Genomic DNA, 17,070 nt, shown 5'->3' with positions numbered 1-17,070 from the left:
TAACAAATGGGGTATCATTAGAAAGGTGTGACCACTGTCCTCCTCTTAATATAGGTCATTATTGGGGCAGTTGGCAATATCGAATCGTTTTGGCCGGATGTTACCAGGATGAAAAATCACGATATTTCGTCTGTGTAGTTGTAAATATGAATTTTTTAAACTTTAATTTTTTTCTTCAAAATTTCTTTCCTTAAGAAGATAGAGTAGACAAAAGTAGCGTGTGAAAATCTCGTTCAAATTCAAATTGAATTGAGCAATCTAGAGCCATTTGAAAATTTGCCGCGATCGGTTATGAATATTAATATCGATTATCGTCTATCGCCGACTGAACCACTTATCCAAGCCAAAATTATAACAAATGGGGTATCATTAGAAAGGTGTGACCACTGTCCTCCTCTTAATATAAGTCATTATTGGGGCAGTTGGCAATATCGAATCGTTTTGGCCGGATGTTACCAGGATGAAAAATCACGATATTTCGTCTGTGTAGTTGTAAATATGAATTTTTTAAACTTTAATTTTTTCTTCAAAATTCCTTTCCTTAAGAAGATAGAGTAGACAGAAGCAGCGTGTAAAAATCTTGTTCGATTCCGAGTCGAATTGACTAGACTGGAGCCGTTTAAAAATCGCCGCGATAAAGATTAGAATCGAGCAGTCTGGAGCAGTATCAAGATGGCCGCGATCGGTTATGAACATTAATATCGGTTATCGGCGCTATTAAATACTTTCCCCCCTTAAACTTATAGCAAGTTTTATATCACTGGAAAGGTATTTTCTTGCGCAACCCGAATTTGTTAGTTAAAATAATGGATCAAGCTTTTTTTCCTTATTTTATTGCAAATATTAATTATGAATATTAATATTTCTTTATATTTTTATAATTTTTTATTAAATTTATAATGTATAGACAATTCTTAGTATCGTGGTATAATTTTTTTTTTTTAATTTTTGTCGTAAATATGTTTATTTTTGCCTTTGTATTTGTTTGTGCTGGCTTTTGTGCTGTGTAGCTTCTGGTATAAATTTAGCATAGTTTTGATACCAATAGCCATGATTAAACTTGGAACTGACTTGCTATGGCCTATAACAATGACTTTACTCGTTAATTATTAAAAATAACTAGACTTGCAATTATTATGCAAATGACTTGTCTCTGGGACTTTATTTTGAAACAACTCGTTTAGCTGTACGCAAGAGGGCAATGGAATGCAAAGTGGCAATCCAGCATCAATGTTAAGGCCCGTTTACACTACAGCTGTACTGAGCTGAGCAAAGCGTAAGTTGCATTTAAATTCTATCGTGGAGAGCGTTTCAAGCTTTGCTATACTCAAGCCCAGTGCAGCTATAGAAACACGTTTTGGAGCGATTTTTACGCCCAGCGCAGCTCACTGCAGCTGTAGTGAAAACAATTTCACTCCCAATGCAGCTGCAGTGTAAACAATTGCACGCCCAGTGCAGCTCAGTGCAGCTGTAGTGTAAACGGGGGCGCTGGTCTAGAATCCTACCACTTTTTTTTTTTTTTTTTTTTTTTTTTTTTTTTAGCGGAAAAAGGTACAGTAGCAAAATTTAATTTTTAAATGTAAATTCCAAAGGTAACAATAAAGCTGGTTAGGCTGGCCATATTTTTCCCAAAGGCGAAAGATTTTCCCAATAAATTTCTACAGGGGGGTGTTATCTTGCAAGTGGCGACACCTGGCGTATTTTATTGAAGGTCACGGTCATATATGTTTGCATTTTGCCCGAAAATTTAGAATTGTGTAGCTGCCCTTGTGCTGGGTCTACCCTAATGATAAACACACCGTCAGAAAGAGCCAACCCTCTTCTGTACAGCGAGAGCCAAAATAAACCCCTATATGCATGGTGCGACGCCTAGCGGAACTCTTAGCGTACCCTATATTAGAAAATACTTGCCACTAGGTGGCAGCACAGAAACTCTGGTCGAGTCTTGGGGTAGCCTTATTCTATTCCTAAAACGTAACTATGAGTGCTTAGTGCATTAGCCTTTCTTTACAGAGTCCATTCTTTGACGGTAATTTGGCTGGAATATCTACGGCCGCCTAGCATAGGAAATTGCATTGACGTGCGCAAGTCTAGAATCCTACCACAATATTTCGGCTTTTTGCCCGAATTTAGAATTGTGTAGCTGCCCTTGTGCTGGGTCTACCTTAATGATAAACACACCGTCAGAAAGAGCCAACCCTCTTCTGTACAGCGAGAGCCAAAATAAACCCCTATATGCATGGTGCGACGCCTAGCGGAACTCTTAGCGTACCCTATATTATAAAATACTTGCCACTAGGTGGCAGCACAGAAACTCTGGTCGAGTCTTGGGGTAGCCTTATTCTATTCCTAAAACGTAACTATGAGTGCTTAGTGCATTAGCCTTTCTTTACAGAGTCCATTCTTTGACGGTAATTTGGCTGGAATATATACGGCCGCCTAGCATAGGAAATTGCATTGACGTGCGCAAGTAAAAGTATTTTGAAGTTTATACTAAAATGTCTGACTACCTTATAATGGAACTTAGCTGTTGGATTATCTGTTTGACAGTGAAACAAAATTTTGCACATTTAAAAACTGTATTTAGGATTTCTGGCGATGGCTGCCAAAATGTCCTCAAAATAGCGATCCGGGTCGCGCTGCCGGCGCCACATAAACTCATCTAGGTAGCCTGGAATGAGATGTGCCGGAGCGCCGTTCACACTTTTTATGTAGCGTTTTGTTGCACACCACAAACTTTCGATATGGTTTGTGTGAACGCCAGCTGGTGATACAAATTCTATTGAATGGTTCACCGTCTCGTGCTGGAACCCTATAGCTGGAAAAAAGTATTATCTCATCAATTATTTTTTTATAAACGAATATAGCGCAGCAGCTAAAGCTAAAAACCCTACATTGTTTTGAACTTACAGGACAAGTTGTCGTAGGCGCGCCACATGTCGGACCATATTGTTGTGCCTTGGTCGATGTTTTCCAATATAATTGGCTGTAGGGTGGCGCGGTCCCGTTTTTCGACAATTTGCATGAAGCATTCTCTTGAAAAACATGAATAAAATGCAGTGATATCGCAACAAACATGTGTATACGGTAAGTTGATGGTATTAAATGAACTCACTTGGTATCAATGTCGACGCCGCCAAATACCCACAATTGGGGTATTGGCCGTGCCTGCGCATTGGCGCTTGGCTTACGCCGAGCCACCAGCGATTCGTCGATTGCAACGACGTGGCCGACGCCGCCTATCATGGTCCTTGTAGCCATTAAATCTTCTGAACAAATCTGTGAAAAACATAATTTTCATAAAACTTTAACACACACACACACACACACACACACACACACACACACACACACATCCAGACACACACACACACATACACACACGCAAAAACACACAAAACGATAAACATAGTAGTTATACTTCTCTCAAGAAATTTCGCCAATCTGTAACAGTTTGTTTTGACAGGGCAGTGTGGCGGAGAATATCTATAGTTGAAGCTTTAAATGACCAATGGTACACCAACTCAAAAAGTGTTTCCAAGTCGACGTTGGATCCTTTAAAAAAGGATCCTTTTCTCAAAGAGAAAATTGTTCTACAATTCTATAAAAAAAAAAAATTTGTTTACACTAACAAAGCGTGGTTTCCAAAGTACAGGTTTTAAAAATATAGTTTGGATACCGATGTAATTCATAACAAATTACTAGATATCAAGAACATAATAACATCGTTTAACAAAAGCATCCATGTTTTATTAGGATAGTGTGCGTAATCTCGTTATATCTAATGACAACCAATAATGCAGTTATTTGACACAATTAAATCAAGTTTAAAATATACGCTTGAAGAGTCTAACAACCACGGGCATTTAATAGTTATCTTATTAACTAACTTACTCGTTTTGGACAGCGCCAAACCAATCCGTCTTGGGACGATCGCAAAACTTTTTGTTCCATTTGGATCTTACAGCTTGGACATTCCATACGTTCTGCTATAATGCCCTTGCTCCGCGCCCACGCCAAGGCTGAATCGAAAGTTCGGAGAGGTCCATTAGAAAAAGAACGTAAGCTTAACATTGAACGATCCATGGTTCAAAATGTTTTTAACAAAATGATCGTCCTCGTGAAAAATAATTCACAAAGTCGTGTTTTAACTGTGACGTAATAAATGCTTATCGCATAGGTTTGAAATGCCGGATGCGTCCACAAAGAGCATTGTTGGCGATCTGTCTATAAACTCTATACCTAATAAACCCTGCAAAGCTAAAGTGACTACGATGCACATTTTTATAACCTCATTACACCGAGGCCTACCATATTTTCATCGTTCCAAAAGAAGGCAATTTTGCCAGTATGTAATCTTAAATACGAATAGGGTTTTACGTTTAACGAAATCTAACACTTTTTTTAATTAATTATATACATAGAGATCAAAAGTAACAAAATAAAAAAACAAAAATAAGACAACTCTTTTTGTAAGATTTAGACCAGGGTGGTCCAAACCCAGGCCCGCGGGCCACATGTGGCCCGCGACATCATTTTTTTATGGCCCGCGAAAAACTGTTAAATTATTGTAATACGTAAAGTTCAGGGTTTAATCAAAGAAATATAACTGACCGACGATCAGTAAACATATTGCAATTGTTTGGTTATAGGCCTAGTTACATTATTAAATAAATTAACCGGTTTACTATCGCCCATCAAGTTTTAATCCAGTGGTGCCAAGAACGCCTAATTTTGGTATTGTGTTAAACCGGTTAGAAAGTCGCAGTACGCATGGAACTTTCTGAAATAGCTGTTTTGCTAACTTGTAGGTTACGTTAGCGTTTTGTTTCACGTCTTTTTAAAGTACCGGTAAACATAATATAAAAAGTTCGACCCTATATAAATTTTTTTTTTGCCATTACTTTAAGGTAAATGAACGATGAAATATATAGCGCTTCGGCAAAGTATTGTTTTACAGGATTTCACTGGCATGTGACTAAAGCAGTGTTTCTTAACCTTTTTTACTTGGGGGCGCACCTAGAGACGTATGCAAAACGTGGCGGCGCACCTTACGAGCGAAGCGAGCGCGAAATTTTTGAGGTGTACCGATATTTCTCTCAAATTGCCTGCATTTTTTATTATATGGGTTTTACAGTTGCATATCTTTAAAGGGTCTTAAAGCATTTGGGACTAAAAACGCTATGTTGGCCATTAAAGTCTTATTCCGATTAATTTTGGACTTATTTCGACATGCTTTCTCCCTTCGCTCGCGGCGCACCTAGCAGCCTTCCATGGCGCACCACGCTGGACTAAAGGTTAACGCCCTGGACATTTCCATCGTTCAATTCTAAACAAATTTATCCAGTTAAAAAACATTGTACGCTTATAAATGCAGTATTCTGTTTCGTCAAATACGCAATTTTTTCGCGCCTCGCGCGCACCATTTTGCCAGTAGTCTCCTTATCGCATTACTTTTTGACGATGCTTTTTGTCGTCATCTTTAAACATTTCATGACCTAACGAAAATCGTCGATCGCTCCTAGCACGCATGCCGCATATATAGAAATAGCGAAAGCATTCTTAGAATTATATTTTTCCTCATGAAAATTATTTAGTGTCTTTACTTGACGAAGCTTCGAAGAAAAAGTATCTATTTCTTACCTCCTTGGTCGGTTCCAAAAGTGGGTCACGAATTTCCATTTTCAGGCGGTTGTACATGCATTACAGTCGCCTGCTTCAAAACAGCTAAATCGTAGGATAAAAAGTGGGTTTATCACATCAAAGTCAATTTTAGAGTAACAAAAGTACTACGAAAACAAAGTGTTGGCCAAATACCGGGTTATTTTATTTAACTACAGGGTTATTTTATATTTACATTAGGGTTGTTTGGTTCTTCGCATTTTTATTCGCGGTCTATAGTTTACTGAACAGCACGGTAGCGACCCAGTCTCGACTCCGCGTCCCATAACCCAACTGCGTGCATAACTTAGCGCAGGACGGCTTTAGTGTGTCGGCACCCGTCCCCTAGAACAGGGGCCCGCAAATACCTTTTGGCGCGACACAAAATTACTAGTACCGAGGTCTCGCGACCCGAATACTTCGGGTTCTTTTTAATAATATAGCTTTGCTAAAAAAACACAGTAACTTATTGTGTTTCTATTTATAAAGACAAATCTGTGTTATGCGTTTTGTTCATTTTAAAAGAGAAAGGGTTGTGCAACACAACTGAAAAAAGCCTTGGGCTTGACTACTTGCGATGTCTCATTCGGATGAAAATTTAGCAACCAATATGTGTTCCTGGGGTTGCAGCCCCACCAACTCCCAAAAGTTGCAGAGGTCGGCAACCTTGACCTAGTCGCGGGTAAAACCAAACTCAGCAAGTTCATGGCGGTCCGTATTAAATTTCCATTAAAAATTTTATTATAAAAATTTGTTATAAAGCACTTATAATTATTCTTAATCGGGGACGGCCTAAATGTTTGATCAGTTAAAAATGAGTCTAGCTATACTAAAACAAAAGGCAACGCGCGCATCGCAAAAAAAATGCGTTTGTTTGATTTAAATCGGCAAACCTTTTAATTTACAAAGAGGCGTAACGCAGTTGGCACACAGAAAACGAAACATCAGCATATTCATTATACTCTTTTTGTTAATGTTGAACACGATAGAATACATCAGCGAATTCATTTGAAAGAAATTTATCATGCGCACGTCACCTTATAACTCAAAGTCAAATTAGATACGCGCGGGGCGCGAACATTTTGTGCATTTTCGTATAGTTAAATTAAGACAGTTGAAAAGATCGGGCATGGCCTCGTGTACAGTTTGTAAAAAAGTTTGCCGGCCGGATGATTTTCACCGGTGGGCCGTAGGTTTCCGACCTCTGTTTTAGACATGAAGTTACATTAACACAAGGACGTTAAACAACCCTGCTTTGTACGGCCTAACTATATGCGCCAGGCGCAACCAGATTCGAAAACCTGTAAGTGTGCGCCCTAGTTGATACGGGTTCAGCAGTTACCATCATTACGAGAAAAATGTGGAACTGTTTGAAGGCAAAAGTTAAACGTAACTTGTCGAAGTGTCCCGAAACCCTGTCATTCGCCAATGCTGACGGCCACAAACTAAATATGGATGGTTTACTTCCAGTACAACTTACAGTTGCTGCTAAAGAGTTACGTATGAATGTTTTTGTTTGTGACTCTATTTCATTCGATTGCATTCTTGGAATAGATTTCCTAGAAACGCAGGAGTGCGCCGTTTGTTACCGCAACAAGACCTTGAAAATCGACAACAGCCGCGCACCTCTGCTCGATATGCCATTCAAGCTGGGAAGACGAGACGTCTTTTTTAAAGATAAAGTCCTGAGCTTACCGTCCACAGAGGTTTGTGTCCCAGCCTATTTTATTCATAGTTCTGAACGTCTCCAGTACCTACCCATTCTGTACTTATTGAAGGGAAACCCGAGATAATGGATAAATATGGTACAATGATTGGGTCATATTTAGGGACAACTAAAGGCTGTTTAGTCCAGACTCGAATAGCGAATTTTACCGACGACGCAATCGAGCTGCCTGAAAGCACTCGCGTTGCCACACTTTCGCCCATTTTAACATCCGGGAATGTCGCATGCATTCAAAGTGGTACTTGTGTCACAGTCGAGTCGTTACACACACATGTTATTGTAATGACCAGAGATGCGTTGACTTTTCTTGTCCTGCCCAACAGAGCGTCAGCTCCGTATACCGAACTTAAGAAAACCTGAAGGATTTTACAGACGAAATTGAAATTGGTGGCGGTCTTACAACAAGCGAGCTCGCACGGGTACAGACCTTGCTGCAACAATATCGCAGATCGTTCGCGACCCACTCAACAGAAATAGGACGGACTGATCTCGCCGAGCACGTGATTAACACCGGAGATGTTCGCCCAGTGCGACAACCCTTTCGTCGGATGGCACCACCCAAAAAGAAGAAAGTGGAGGAAATCGTCCACGAGATGAAGACCCAGGGTCTTATCCGTTTATCATCATCCCCATGGTCAAGCTCGATCGTACTTGTGAGGAAAAAGTCAGGTGAAACTCGTTTTTGCATTGATTATCGGGGCCTTAATAAGGTGACAAAGAAAAACAGCTACCCTATACCACGAGTAGACGAAAGCCTCGATCTTTTGTCTAACTCCACCTATTTTAGTACACTCGATTTAAAATTTGGGTATTGGCAAATTCCTGTGGATAAAAGTTCCCGCAAAAAGACCGCTTTCGCGAGCCACATGGGTCTGCTTGAGTTCAATGTGATGCCAATGGGTCTAATGCGTATTGTTTTAAATGGCAAGGAGTACTCGCTTAATTGGATGACACCATAGTGTATGGGCGCACCTTTCAGGAGCATCTGGTACAACTGGAGGGCGTGCTACAACGGCTTGCCGACGCGGGCCTGACACTCAAGCCCAAGAAGTGCGCCCTTTTCAAGAAAGAGGTATACATTTTTTTTTCAATACGATTTTAATCTAATGCATCGCCCGGGTGTCAAACATAAAAATGCAGACGCTCTTAGTCGAATAGGCGAAGACCAGTTGACCGATGCGCCGAAGGTTGCCACTATCGATGTTCGTGCCTCTAGTGGTTTGACAATGGGCGAGATTGCGTGTTACCTTGCGTGAACTAAGTCTCAAAATCCTTGCCTTACTTCACGATGCTAAACTAGGCGGTGGTCACCTGGGGATCCGTAAAACATGCGCCAAGGTCGCGGAACGACACTTCAGGCCAGGCTGGCGCGAGGAGACTGAACGGTATTGCATGGAATGTCGTGAGTGTGAATTCAACAAGAAACCCTCGAAAACACCAAAAGCCCCATTGGTACCATCTTGCGAAGAAGTCGACATCATGGGGCCGCTACCTTTAACCTGCCACGGGTACCAATATGTCCTCGTAGCATGTGATGTGTATAGCAAATATATTTGAGCTTGACCCCTGCGTACGCAAACAACAACATAAACGGCCAGCGTATTGTACAACTGCTGGATGACTTCATGAAGTTCCCGACATCATCCATTCAGATCGCGGCGGCAATTTTGAAAATACAATAAGTCCTCCTAAACGGGAATTATCATAACCTTAATATATTTCATTAGGTATATAGTCTCTGTTCTGCTTACAATAGATAGCATAATAAAAATCAATGTTTAAATAGATTTGCCATTTCCACTATTACCGCCTTTTTGTAAAATTCTTGAAGTTACAAATACCAAAAGTATACCCCCTTAATATTTCAGTTTCGTCATGTAGTTGTGGACCGCGTGATAGTGTTACATTTACTGTACTAGAGAGATCAGGTGGCACTGTATAAAGACAAATTGTATTTGATTCTCGACAAGCTTTCGCACATTTTCACTGTACTTTATTTTTAAAATGGAAAAAATGGACAATGTTTGACTGCCACAATGTTTGTTGAGCAACGTTTGTTAAAACTAAATAATACCATCATTTGTGAGCCAATGGCGAATTCATGATTTTTGTTTGGGGAAGCCATGCCAATGTGAAGGAACATCGTTACAAAGATACGTAAAGACACTTTCGTGCGCAGATAGGCAGTAGAAATCCAGTTTAATTGCACAAAATCTGAAAAAATTGCTTCTGTTTAGTTTAATTGACAAAACTTTCAATATACGTTAGTACAAGACTTTTCCATATTGCTCAACATAACGCCAATAATAGTTAAATTTATCAAAAATTATGCTCTTTAGAGTTTATATGTCACAAGGCGCAACATTCCGTGGAATGTATAATGCCTTAGGGCTAAATAGATTTTTAAAAACAGACTATAAACAAAGTATAAAGGCTAAAAGTTATTTTTTGTTGGAGCTATAGTCCTGGTGTGCTCTGACCATGTTTGTCACAATATTTAAAAAAAATCACTGTATGTTGTGACTCACACAAAAAACTAATCTGCAGACTCTGACGTAGCAAAAGCACGTCTGCGCATATTTAAAATGAAATTTTTAAATCAAAACACGTTATAACATGCTCGCGGTGCTCGGGCGTACGAAGAAAGCATAAAAGGTTGTGCAGCCGTATGTTGTGTTGACCTCGCCGCAAAGCATCCGGATTTTGTAACAGGTCTATTTGGACTGTATGCAAAAATTTGTTACTTTTCAAGTATTTAAACTTTTTCCAACCTAAGTTACGTTTTAACCAGCGGTAACCCAACTACCGTCCGAGTAAGTTCTCTCTCGTGGTTTAAGGCTAAATGCAAGTTGTGTTACTGTACAATAAAAAAACTAAATTTCGATTTTATTGTGAACTGAACGACATATTTGTAAAGCACAAAATATATGCTTTACATTTTTTATGTGTGTCAAGTTAAGTAATAATCAAGTCAATAAAATACGATACAAATTTTAAATATTAAGCAATGTTTTCCATTATTATACTAAAACAGCCTTTCATAAATAAAAACGTTTAGTGACCCCTTAAGAGGAGTTAACTTTAAGCGTTTTTTTTTCAGATGAACATTAAGCGCAAGAATACAAAACAACTTAGTACAATAAAAAACATATTTTTTTGCATTGAATTATAAAACATTGCTGTGCTCTCGGCTGGTTGTAATATTAGCTCGTTTACTTACCTGGTGCATTTCTGTAGGTTTTCCACCAAAAACGTTCAATCCTGACGGAGGGCATTTTGATTTTTCGTCAGTCCTTTTTAAAACATTGAAGTGTAAAACGACAAAATAAGCAGGAGAATTACTAATCAACACTTTTAGCGTATTTTAGCATATTTTTTAATACGGGTGTTGCAAGAAAACTAGATTTTATTTCTTTTATTTAAAAGACGTTTAAGCTTCACAAAATAGAAAATATGTTGTGTATTTATGCGTCCCTTTCCATATCCAAATTCTCTGAACCTGCACAATAAATACAATAAACCAAGGCTGCTGATTTAATATTGGACTTGGGACTACGGATTTCAGTTAAGATACGTTAGGCTACGTACGACTGTAATGCGAATTTATGAACTTTACTTTGCTTTGTTATTTAGGCCGAAAACTTATTTTTGGAACATATCTTGTTTTTGTCGCTATTCCTTTTTGGCTTGCTATCGCTTGTTTCAGACCGAGTTTTGTCCGAAGCTTTATAGAAATGGTAGACATCGCCGTACTTTCAATATTTAAGACATGACGTAGAATGGTATCCAATGGTAGGATTAGACTTGCCCATGCGTCGATGCAATTTCGTATGGTAGGCGGCCGTAGATATTCCAGCCAAATTACCCTCAAAGAATGGATTCTGTAAAGAAAGGCTAATGCACTAAGCACCCATAGTTACGTTTTAGGAATAGAATAAGGCTACCCCAAGACTCGACCAGAGTTTCTGTGCTGCCACCTAGTGGCAAGTATTTTATAATATAGGGTACGCTAAGAGTTCCGCTAGGCGTCGCACCATGCATATAGGGGTTTATTTTGGCTCTCGCTGTACAGAAGAGGGTTGGCTCTTTCTGACGGTTGTTTATCATTAAGGTAGACCCAGCACAAGGGCAGCTACACAATTCTAAATTCGGGCAAAAAGCCGAAGTATTGTGGTAGGATTCTAGACTTGCGCACGTCAATGCAATTTCCTATGCTAGGCGGCCGTAGATATTCCAGCCAAATTACCCTCAAAGAATGGACTCTGTAAAGAAAGGCTAATGCACTAAGCACTCATAGTTACGTTTTAGGAATAGAATAAGGCTACCCCAAGACTCGACCAAAGTTTCTGTGCTGCCACCTAGTGGCAAGAGATTTATAATATAGGGTACGCTAAGAGTTCCGCTAGGCGTCGCACCATGCATATAGGGGTTTGTTTTTGCTCTCGCTGTATAGAAGAGGGTTGGCTCTTTCTGACGGTGTGTTTATCATTAGGGTAGACCCAGCACAAGGGCAACTACACAATTCTAAATTCGGGCAAAAAGCCGAAGTATAGTGGTAGGATTCTAGACTTGCGCACGTCAATGCAATTTCCTATGCTAGGCGGCCGTAGATATTCCAGCCAAATTACCCTCAAAGAATGGACTCTGTAAAGAAAGGCTAATGCACTAAGCACTCATAGTTACGTTTTAGGAATAGAATAAGGCTACCCCAAGACTCGATCAGAGTTTCTGTGCTGCCACCTAGTGGCAAGAGATTTATAATAAAGGGTACGCTAAGAGTTCCGCTAGGCGTCGCACCATGCATATAGGGGTTTATTTTGGCTCTCGCTGTATAGAAGAGGGTTGGCTCTTTCTGACGGTGTGTTTATCATTAGGGTAGACCCAGCACAAGGGCAACTACACAATTCTAAATTCGGGCAAAAAGCCGAAGTATTGTGGTAGGATTCTAGACTTGCGCACGTCAATGCAATTTCCTATGCTGGGCGGCCGTAGATATTCCAGCCAAATTACCCTCAAAGAATGGACTCTGTAAAGAAAGGCTAATGCACTAAGCACTCATAGTTACGTTTTATGAATAGAATAAGGCTACCCCAAGACTCGACCAGAGTTTCTGTGCTGCCACCTAGTGGCAAGTATTTTCTAATATAGGGTACGCTAAGAGTTCCGCTTGGCGTCGCACCATGCATATAGGGGTTTATTTTGGCTCTCGCTGTACAGAAGAGGGTTGGCTCTTTCTGACGGTGTGTTTATCATTAGGATAGACCCAGCACAAGGGCAGCTACACAATTCTAAATTCGGGCAAAAAGCCGAAGTATTGTGGTAGGATTCTAGACTTGCGCACGTCAATGCAATTTCCTATGCTAAGCGGCCTTAGATATTCCAGCCAAATTACCCTCAAAGAATGGACTCTGTAAAGAAAGGCTAATGCACTAAGCACTCATAGTTACGTTTTAGGAATAGAATAAGGCTACCCCAAGACTCGACCAAAGTTTCTGTGCTGCCACCTAGTGGCAAGAGATTTATAATATAGGGTACGCTAAGAGTTCCGCTAGGCGTCGCACCATGCATAGAGGGGTTTGTTTTTGCTCTCGCTGTATAGAAGAGGGTTGGCTCTTTCTGACGGTGTGTTTATCATTAGGGTAGACCCAGCACAAGGGCAACTACACAATTCTAAATTCGGGCAAAAAGCCGAAGTATAGTGGTAGGATTCTAGACTTGCGCACGTCAATGCAATTTCCTATGCTAGGCGGCCGTAGATATTCCAGCCAAATTACCCTCAAAGAATGGACTCTGTAAAGAAAGGCTAATGCACTAAGCACTCATAGTTACGTTTTAGGAATAGAATAAGGCTACCCCAAGACTCGATCAGAGTTTCTGTGCTGCCACCTAGTGGCAAGAGATTTATAATAAAGGGTACGCTAATAGTTCCGCTAGGCGTCGCACCATGCATATAGGGGTTTGTTTTGGCTCTCGCTGTATAGAAGAGGGTTGGCTCTTTCTGACGGTGTGTTTATCATTAGGGTAGACCCAGCACAAGGGCAACTACACAATTCTAAATTCGGGCAAAAAGCCGAAGTATTGTGGTAGGATTCTAGACTTGCGCACGTCAATGCAATTTCCTATGCTAGGCGGCCTTAGATATTCCAGCCAAATTACCCTTAAAGAATGGACTCTGTAAAGAAAGGCTAATGCACTAAGCACTCATAGTTACGTTTTAGGAATAGAATAAGGCTACCCCAAGACTCGACCAGAGTTTCTGTGCTGCCACCTAGTGGCAAGTATTTTCTAATATAGGGTACGCTAAGAGTTCCGCTTGGCGTCGCACCATGCATATAGGGGTTTATTTTGGCTCTCGCTGTACAGAAGAGGGTTGGCTCTTTCTGACGGTGTGTTTATCATTAGGGTAGACCCAGCACAAGGGCAGCTACACAATTCTAAATTCGGGCAAAAAGCCGAAGTATTGTGGTAGGATTCTAGACTTGCGCACGTCAATGCAATTTCCTATGCTGGGCGGCCGTAGATATTCCAGCCAAATTACCCTCAAAGAATGGACTCTGTAAAGAAAGGCTAATGCACTAAGCACTCATAGTTACGTTTTAGGAATAGAATAAGGCTACCCCAAGACTCGACCAGAGTTTCTGTGCTGCCACCTAGTGGCAAGTATTTTATAATATAGGGTACGCTAAGAGTTCCGCTAGGCGTCGCACCATGCATATAGGGGTTTATTTTGGCTCTCGCTGTACAGAAGAGGGTTGGTTCTTTCTGACGGTGTGTTTATCATTAGGGTAGACCCAGCACAAGGGCAGCTACACAATTCTAAATTTTCGGGCAAAATGCAAACATATATGACCGTGACCTTCAATAAAATACGCCAGGTGACGCCACTTGCAAGATAATACCCCCCTGTACAAATTTATTGGGAAAATGCTTTCGCCTTTGGGAAAAAATGGCCAGCCTAACCAGCTTTATTGTTACCTTTGGAATTTACATTTAAAAAACTAAATTTTGCTACTGTACCTTTTACCACTAAAAAAAAAAAAAAAAAAAAAAAAGTGGTAGGATTCTAGACCAGCGCCTAAACGGGCCTTTACTGTTTAAACTTCAATTTAATAGTTTAAGTTTGGAGTTTAGGTCTCAAAGCGAGCTAAAATGTTAATTAATTTACAGAACAATTAAATTGGCGTTTGATTGTAAAAAACGAATTAACAACACTTATATTCGTTACGGGCCAATAGTTTTGCTGGAATCGCTTTGGTTTGTGATTTCAAGTTTTCAAAATGCATTTTTTTCCCCTAGCGGCACTTGCCATTATGAACGACCGATTTCTAAATCTTAAGATAGACAAGTAGAAAAAGTTAAACCAAGAACCCTTTTATTTAAATGTGCCCGGACACTAAATAGTAGGCTAAATAAAAAATGCTAAGCAGCAAAGTGGGTAAATCCAATACTGTATGATGCAGACCAAAGAGATTTAAACCAATGAGTGGAAAGTTGAGGAAAATGGCGAATTCGTTTGGTCGTCTGTCACGCGCTGAAGCATATGAAGAAACAACGAAGTTTCAAGGTCGTAGAGTACACTCGTAGTTCCGTTTTATGTCATAAACAGCCTCTGATTGGTACAGGGTTAAGCACCTTTTTTGCCTGGGATCGCCAAAAATTGTTGAAAGCTTTTCAACCCTGATTTGAGTTTAGGCTAAGTCATTTAGGAGCGGTCTAGAATCCTACCACAAGTCTACAACGAACAATATTTGGGTTAGGGTGTGGTACGGGTTAGCGTTTGAGTTTGGGTAGGTTAATCAGCAATATTGTTAATTAATGAGAATACCGTAACACTTAACACGCCATCAACCAAACACTAACCGACACCCTGATCCAAATATTGTGCTTTGTAGAAATAATTGTTTTAACGCTGTGGTAGGATTCTTGTCCAAAACCGTACCACATCAAAACGAGTTAAAATGAAAATAAAAATAATCTTCCACAATTTTGTCCGGGGCCAGGGGTTATATTGTTAACATTATTTGGGTAATGGTGAGCGCTTTGTTGGGTGTATTTTTAATATATTTATTCTCCCATATTTATTTCTTGTTGCAATTTTTATTGCCCAACTCGTTTCGTTACTGTAAAAAACTGGTAGGATTCTAGACCAGCGCCCATTTTTTTCTCAAGAAACTGTTTTAGTTCAATATATGTAAATAGTTTGTCGTGGAAATACCTCACAGGCTCCAAGTTGACTACCTAATCGAAATGTGTCTTGGCCCTGTAAAATAGTTCTCAAATAAACGCTGGTGTACGGCACCAATAGTATGTATCAGCAGAATATACCCTAATGTTACTTTGTATGATAGAAATATTCACATTGAAAAATTATGTCACAAATGTGCTGTCTGCCAAACTGTGACAATAGAACACCTGTTGTGTCGCTATTTTATGTCCCTTGCAAAAAAAATTGTAAAAATGATCAAGTTGAATGGGCTGCTAACCTGGAAAAGATCATACGGTATTAGGATTTCGGAACGACTGTCATATCTTGGGTTTATATAAACGAGATGCTGTAAGGATTTGTTCTAGTCACTTTCATTCATCTGATATAATATCAAAGTAAGCAAGCTTGTTTTTTCGGTAATTAAATTTTTTTATCAAAAATTATGTGTAATGTAAATAGGATCTTAGACATTTGCTAATCTTTTTGAGTTATAAAATCAATTAATAATATTTTTTACTATTATCTAGGAGAAAATAGAAGGGAATTGAAAAATGGAGCCATTCCAAAATTACAATTGCCAATAAAACAAATTGGTAATTCAGTACCCAAAGAACGACCTGCTCCTAAGGCGAGAAGCACTTTGCCAACTATTCATAATCATACGTTTGCTAATCTTGTTGGTAAAACCCAAAAAATCTCCTATGGTTGGAAAAAGTTTGTGGAATCTGATTTTGTTTCATTTAAATTGGAGATGGCCATGGTCAGTTTAAGTTTTATGTTCAAGTTGACATGAACCTAAATTTATATGCCAGTTATTATGGGTGGGGTGCATCACCAGAAAGTAATGTCAGACTTATTTATGTTACAAAAAACACTATTTACGATTTTTGTACCCTGTTTCGGAGTATAAAATATGTAAAGGTGTCACTCTTGAGTCTGATATTACTGCCCATCATATCACAGTGGCGGACAAACCATGTGGACCGAAACTATCACCAGAAGTTTCAATAATACTGTTTGATTCAACACTGTATAATGCAGACTACATGGTATGTGTTAGTAAAAACTCTGTACCTCTGTCTAGCGGTTACTTTATCTACCGAACGATGTTCCCATATATTATATACATTGCGTTCTTCTTGTGTCTGCTTATATCAGGGGGGTTCCAAACCAGTGGTGCGCGAAGGTTTTTCAGGTGGTACGCGAGTAGCTTCGTTTTTTCACAAAACCGTGGATTTAGAACTTCATATTTTGTTCATCTGTCGATAAGGAGCGCAGTTGCTTTGTAAAGCGTAGAACGCTGTGGGACAGTGGGCGTTAAATATGTCAAACGATTGCTCTTGATAGATATAATCTACTGTCTTATAGCTTAAGCTACAAATGGGGTTAAATAATGCTAGTTGTAAGCTAAAAATGGATAAAAATATGATTCGATCAAATTAGTTGTTCTGTAAAAAGTGTTACGCGTGATATTACA

This window comes from Ascidiella aspersa, chromosome 4 (genome assembly GCF_963924565.1).
Source record: "Ascidiella aspersa chromosome 4, kaAscAspe10.2, whole genome shotgun sequence".
Taxonomy (NCBI): Eukaryota; Metazoa; Chordata; class Ascidiacea; order Phlebobranchia; family Ascidiidae; genus Ascidiella; species Ascidiella aspersa.
This window is presented reverse-complemented; position numbering follows the sequence as displayed.